This window comes from Gouania willdenowi, unplaced genomic scaffold, assembly GCF_900634775.1.
Source record: "Gouania willdenowi unplaced genomic scaffold, fGouWil2.1 scaffold_332_arrow_ctg1, whole genome shotgun sequence".
In the NCBI taxonomy this organism is placed as follows: Eukaryota; Metazoa; Chordata; class Actinopteri; order Blenniiformes; family Gobiesocidae; genus Gouania; species Gouania willdenowi.
Window position 1 is genome coordinate 1348944 of NW_021145094.1, and position 7685 is coordinate 1356628.

Here is a 7685-nt window from a genome sequence, read left to right on the forward strand (position 1 = left end):
CGCTTTTTGCTGATATCCAATATTGTTCAACGCTAAGTTTCCAATTTCTTCAGTAATGGAAAAAGTCATGTTTGTTTTTGAATATTTTTTTCTTATTGATTAATCAATTCATTATTTTTAATTTATTTATGTTTTATTTTTTCAAATATTTTGAAAAATTAATATCATTGATATATTTTCCATTTTCTTTTTTATTCTGTTGTCTTTAACAACATTTTTTCTATTTCTGTGGATAAACCAATACCGATGGAGACCAATATGACACTTTATGGCTAATATCTGTGGTCTGATAATATAGCCCATCCCTAATAGAAAGCATATATTCTATGAACAGGTCTGATCTCCTGTTAGATTCCTGAGCAGAAACCTCTCATGTTGCCCAGGTATAGCAGAGACATGATGGAGCTCCCAGCTGTTAGCATGACCAGAATAGGAATGGTTAAATAACAATCATACATTTTATCTTCACTGAAGATCAAAGGACCAAAGATGTAAACCATCACAGGAGGAAGGTAAACAACGACGGTCACTATCATGTTGTTGGTGATGATCTGCAGAGCCTTCTTCTTCATTGGGTGGAGACCCGTCCTTCCACTGTGAGACTTCCTCAGCGTCCACAGTACTGAGGAGTTACAGATGATGATGACAGGGAGAGCTATGACGTACATAAACATGGTCCAGGGACTGTGGTTCAGCTCATCTATGACTGTGTTAATGGTTCCTTTAGCTAAAGTGATGGCCCACAATGCAGCAGCCACGAGGATGCCAACAGTTGGACTCCTGTGGGTGTGATTAAAGACTGGGTGGTCCACTGCCAGGTAGGAGTCAAAACACATGCAGGCCGTGAGGAGAGGTCGTCCAGTCAGGTTTAAATCATACAGAAAGTCACTCCACATCTGGACAGGCTGGAAAAGCCAGAAAAGGAAGTTAACCCTTGTGTGATGTTCATATTGTTGTTACTCAGCCAGTGTTTGTGGGTTTTAATGCCTCACAATCAAACACTTTTATGTTAAAATACTGAACAGATGTTTACCTTATCCCAATTACAAGCAGTATAAACAATATATATGGTTAATATTTGCCCTTTACCTTTGTTAGGTCACATTTATAACTTATTATTTAAAACATAATAAAGAAAATCAATTAAAATCAAGATATGAGTGGAAAACATTTACAAGTGAAGCAAGGTTTTTCAAAACTACTGACTTTTATTTCTTTGAACTAGAAATTTAACCCATTCAGGTGCACAACACAAGCTCAACACATGAACACAGAGTAAACAAGACAACACATCATTGAACACATGGCCTTTAGCCACTAGCCTGTATAACACATGAGGGGCAGAGCTTTACTGTGTGTGTGTTGCAGATATACTTTCTGCACTTGATGCATGTATATTGTGTTTTCCTGTCCATCTTGGGTCCGCACACTTCGCACCGCTTCTTCTTGTTGCTGGTGTTCACAACCTAGAATAATGAAAAGATCAGGAATTTTACTAACACCTCTCTCTCTCTCTCTCTCTCTCTCACAAGACATGAGTGCCAGACATGTACTGCAACAGCATCACACACTTACTTCAGGCTCTGCAGATTGTGGTTCTGTAGGTTGGGTGGACAGGGCACCAGCATTCTCCTCCTGAATCCTCCTCACCATGGCTGTAGAGGCTGGGGTTCTGGGGATACGTTTTCTTGTCTTGATTTGTGGTCTCACCAATGCCTTTCCCAGATCCTCAAGAAAGAGCCGTCTTTTCTGGAGCTTCACTCGTTTCCATTCTGGGTTCAGTGCCATCCAAATGACAAAGGCATTGTACGCTGAGAAGTCCAACATGTCAAAGAATATTACCAGTGACCAGCGTAGAGTCCTCCGTTTGCAGCTGTAGGCCGTCACCAGCTTGTCCATGTTGTCGACCCCTCCTTTTGTGGCATTATAATCCATGATGATCTCTGGTTTGTGATGTTCCTGGTCACAGATTCTTCCATCCCCGTGCAGTGTACTCATGAGTACCACATTCTTGCCTTTCTTTGACACATAGGATACCAGGGATGTGTCAGCCGTGTAAACAAACTTGGAAGACTTGACAGGCCTGTTCTTTGAAGTCAGCAGTTGAGGTGGGAGCTCTGACCTGTTTTTCCTTATTGTTCCCACCACGGTCAGCTTCCTCTTCCGGAGCTCCTGTCCCAGTTTGTGCGAGGTAAAAAAAATTGTCGCATGTGATGTTGTGTCCACTGAGTCCCTGAGACATGTTGAGGACAACTCTCATTCCTAGGTTTTTCTCTGGGGCTCCTCCATCAGGTTTCCCTGTGTAGACTTGTAAGTTCCAAGCATGTGAGGAAGTGGCATCACAGGCAGCCCAGATCTTTATACCATACTTTGCAGGTTTAGATGGTATATACTGCCGAAAGGGGCAGCGGCCCCTAAATGGCATCAGCTGTTCATCAATGGTGACATTTGGCCCAGGGTTGTACAGCAGGGGGAGGCGGCGCACCCACTTGTCCCACACTGTCCTGATGGCAGCTAGTTTGTCTCTCTGCCGTCGAGCTGGTCTGTCATCTCGGTTGTCAAAGCGGTTTTCAAGAGACATTGTTGCACGGAAAATTTCTCTGCCAGTTTCTGCATCCCACAGGGATTCTGCGGATTCCCCTTTGGACCTGAAAACTCCAGCAAGGATGATAACTCCAAAGTAAGCATGTAATTGGGTTTGGTCCATTTCCTTCCACCTCTCTCCAAAAACACGTCTTCCTTCTAAATTAGTGCAGTCAAGAATAATTTCCTGGATGGAATCTGTGATGAAAAGCTCAAAAGAAGACTTGATGTCCTGTGTGTGAGTAACTGCCATCCGTGTTGGCCCTGGATGCATCCTTATCACATTGGCAGCCTTGCGGGGTGGCTCTTTTCTTGGGCGAGAAGCCCATTCAATTTCAGAATTTTTTGACATCCATATTTCCTCACTTGCTCCATGCTGACTGGCTTGTTCTGGGCCTGGGGATGGCTGCTGACGGCCTGGTCCTGTGGCTCGTCTTTTTTTCGGAACTGGCTGATGCTCAATCTCATCATCTTCTTCAGAGTCACTGTCAGACTCTAAATTTTCAGAAATGTGATCCTCTTCTTCTGAAACCTCTTCTTCTGAATCCTCTCCCTCTACATCATCATCATCAAAAACTTCTCTCTCTTCTAAAATCAATTCCAGGGCCCTCTGCCCAGCGTACCTTTTGGCCATCTTGATTGGTTGTGATAAGAAACCACACTGGCAAAGCTATATTTATAGTGTCCCGCCTCCAATTTGTAGCAGATAGAGTGAGAAAATAAAGGTTCCCGCAAGACAGAGCAGGTGCAGAAACACAAAAGAAGCAGTTCCCACACAAGGTTGCAACATTGTTTGTCAACACTGTCTGCTCTCATTTTCTCGCACATTTGACCCTCTGATGTTCTGTGTCCCTACACTCTGTCCTCCTCCTGTCTAGGCCTGCTGTGTGTGTGTGTGTGTGTGTGTGTGTGTGTGTGTGTGTGTGTGTGTGTGTGTGTGTGTGTGTGTGTGTGCGTGCGTGCGTGCGTGCGTGCGTGCGTGCGTGTGTGTGTGCGCGCACGCACGCGTGTGGTACACAGAACGTCAATTTCCACACTTCTATTAGCTCCGAACATCTTATATGTAATAGAAATGTGTAGGGGGGTGTACGGTGTGTGGTCATTAAATATGTCTTCTGATATATGTTCTTCACAGAAAATGAGCCAAAGCCAGTGAGTCTCAGTTTGAAAAATTATTTAATTGTATCATTTTTCTTTTAATAAAAACTGAAAACGGGTCCCACAGACCCGAACACCACACAAGGGTTAAACAACCCAAGAGGGATGAACAACAAGAAGAGCAGGTCCATGATGGTGATGTTGAGCATGAAGACATCATTGGGGGTGACATAGTTTCCTTTTTTGTGTCTTTTGAACAACTCCCAGAGAACAGCAGCACAAGCAGGACATCCAACCACAGAGAAGAGAGCGCTGAAGGTCGTCCAGACTGTAATGTCTGCTATCATGTCCCCACAATGTCCACTTTCCTCTGGTCCTTCACTGCAGTTGGACGTCACATTGTGAGAGTCAGGATAGGGAAACATTTCAAACCTTTTGTTCTCTGATAAAAGATAACTGAAATAAGCTTGTCACCATGACAACACAAAATATCCTTCTTTCTTTGATGATTTTCCTCATTTGCACCTGATCACAAGGATCTGATTTTCCCTTTGATTCAGATACTGTAAATATTTGGTTCAGATGTATTGTATGGAAATGTATATTTAAATATGTGTAACCAAGGATTACTTTTCATATGCTGTGAGATGAAATTTACATGTTTGGTCCAGATGTTTTTGGCTCAAATATCATCAGCTTGGGATCCAGTAAAACCAGGTGGAGGAAAAAAGTAGCTCAACATGGAGGAAATAACTTTTTATTCAAATAAATCTGAAACAAAACCTACATTAATAATAAATAGTCTGTTTATGATCATAACTACTCCACCTGCAGGTGGATCACAGACTTCCTGTCTGACAGGAAGCAGCACGTGAAGCTGGGAAAAACCATCTCTGCTTCCTGGACCATCAGCACTGGATCTCCTCAGGGCTGTGGTCTTTCTCCTCTGATCTTCTCCCTGTTCACCAACATCTGCTCCTCCTCTCACCAGGTGGTCAAACTCCTGAAGTTTGTGGACGACACGACCATCATGGACTCATCTCTGATGGAGACGAGTCCACCTACAGGTGGAGACAGACCGGCTGGTGTCCTGGTGCAGCCAGAACAACCTGCAGCTTTAAATCAACCCAGTCTCACAGATGTTCATGCATTAGCACCACAACAGTATATCTATTATTTCATGCTATTAGAGCATGAATAAAGTGTTGTCTTTGTGCAATAACAGCACGATGTATTGTCGTGCATTAACTGCACAAATATCAATGGGCTGAAGTCAGGTCACGTCACTGCTGACTCATCAAAAACAACGGCAAATTGCTTTATTTCAAGACAGATTGTGGCTTAAGAATAGTTTTAATGACATTTCTAGTGAGAAATGTACCTTTAACTTTCATAATATCCATTCGGTTTATGTAAACTATCTGTATTTTTTCCGGTACATTCTGTGGTTGCTATGACAACCTACATAGAGGCAAAAAACCGTCAAACCAAAAGCAGATAAATATTCATGCACAGGGTGATTGGATGTTGTTTTTTCATTATAATCAATATTTTTATTTATATTCCTTCACATTTAAATGTGTTCCTACACGTCACGTCAGGTCACATGAACACCTGTCAACCCTTTGTAAACAGCAATATTAAGAGAGATTGTGGCTTTAGCTTTGTTTTGATAACATTTCTAGTGAGAAATGTATCCTTAACTTATATAATATCTATTCAGTTTATGTATAGGATCCATAGTTTGTTTGTTTTGGCAACATTAATCATGCTTTATGCTGTTGCTATGGTGCTAGCACGCTAAGAACGTACCGGAAGTGATGTTTTTTTTTCTTAAAAGTTAAAGATGTTGAATTAGGTTTTAAAACCCTGAATTATTTACTTTTTACCATTATTATTATTATTATTATTATTATTTATAGTCATTCACATTTGAATATATTTCCACACCTCGAGGCTAAAGTTTAATTTAAAACTGTTTGAAACCTTGTAATAATGGAACAATGTGAATAAAGTTTTTTTTCTTTAAAAAAAACATGTTGTGCCTTCACTTAAACTATATTAATAAAGTAAGAAATAAACTATTAAACATGCACTAAACAATATATATTTTAATCTGTTTAAACAAGCTATATTTTAAAAGATATTTCACTTATTTTTGTAAAAAAAAAAAAAAGTTATTTTTCTAGTTCAGTGTAATCTCTGTAGTTGTGTGTTAGTAATAAATACTAAAACAAAAAGGTTATATTTTGGGGGGTCAATATTTTTAGCACAGCAGAATATACTGTATAAATATATATATATATATATCTGTATCCGTATGTTGTTTTCTGAGTGAATCCGTCTGTTGTGTAACGTTACAAAAACTATTCCAATATGACAACAAAAGGAAAGCACGGTGATCAAAGTCATTTATTTGTTAATGTGAGAGTTCTAAGATCTTTGTTACATCAACAATAAAATGGTTCAGAAACCGACACATTTCAGAATAATTGTGTTTTTTACATCATCCACTTTAATTAAAACTAAAAATCATCTCCCTCACTTTTTACAGAGGAATTGATTGTTGAGAATGTATTGATCCAGTTAGATTGATTGAATGGTGATCAGCCAATCACAGCCAGCCATTTGACTAAGGTTAACAAAGAGTTAACAGTGATGAGTAAAGTGATGAAAAATGAATAACAAGTGGTAAAAAATGGTCCAAAAGTGGCAAAAACATGGCAATAAAAGAGTGAAAAGTGACTAAAATGGGTCTAAAACAGTCAAGAGTGGCAAAAAAGAGGAAACAGGTGGTATGAAATGGCTAAAAGTAGCTTAAATGAGCAAAAAGTGGCAAACAATAGTGAAAAAGGGCAAAAATGTGGAACAGAAAGAGGAAGAATGTAGGAAAAAAGGAAACAAGTGTTATTTATTGATTGATTCTTTTTATTTGATATGGATATCACAATTACATTGGTAACCCTGTATCGTGTGTTAGCACGTGTGCTAATTTACAACATTCGGCTAAAGGTGGCTTATTTGAATGAAAAGCGATTAAAAATGGTCAAAGAATCGACGAAATTTAGATAAAAGTGTCAAAAAGAACTTACAAAAATGAGGAAAAAGGGATTATTGGCAAAAAAATCTGAAAAAAACAAAAAAAAGGGTCAATGTTTTTGGAAAAAGGGCAAAAAAAGAGGAACAAAAAGAGGCAAAATGCAGGAATAAAGGAAACAAGTGTTATTTATTGGCCCAAATGAGCATATTTGGATGAAAAGTGGCAAAAAATCAACAAAAATTGTCAAAAAGGGATATTAATTTGCAAAAAGAGCTAAAATCTTAAAAAAAAAAAAAAAATTATTTTCGAAAATAGACAAAAATGGGACAAAGAAAGTTGTAAAACAGCCAAAGAAAAAGATCTTTTCTGGGGAAATAATAATTAAAATGAAGACATAAAGAGCCACATGTTGAGAATCAGTGACTTAATAACAGCTTTATCATGGTTTTAGTAAATTAATTTAATAAACTTTATAAATGGCTGCTCCACCCCTGGTCTTTATCATGATGATGATGATGATGTACAGGTTTGTACAGGGTCTCCTCAGTCCAGATGTTGATGAGCTCTAGGGGGCGCTGCTGCTCCTGATGTTGAGCTCAGCAGCCAATCCTCTGGTAAAAGAAGAGGGAGAGTTGTGGATCCAGCAGAAAGTTGTGGTAGATGGTATCCAGACGTGTGCACAGCTACAGCTGGGATCTCTTGTTGATCAGATCCATGGCTGCAGCCAAAGCCAGGTGGTAGTATCCGACAGCATCCAACGGCTCCTGGACAGGTGAGTATGGGCTCAGATTAGGCTCACACACACACATTGTGTGTGCACAAAAAACTGTGTGTGTGTGTTACGCTAGGGCTGTTACTTTAACGCATTAATTGTGATGATCAGATTCGTGTGTGTACATGTAGAATGATCCTTTGTGAGTTATAAACATGACAAACAGCTTCATGTGTCGTGTTATGGCAAATT

The 7685-nt window shown here is 39.6% G+C and overlaps 1 pseudogene; it reads right to left on the reverse strand.

Annotated features, from left to right (window-relative positions):
• Window positions 1-347: 347 nt before the first annotated feature.
• LOC114459608 (piggyBac transposable element-derived protein 4-like) lies at window positions 348-3217 on the reverse strand (annotated as a pseudogene).
• Between the last annotated feature and the right edge of the window lie 4468 nt (window positions 3218-7685).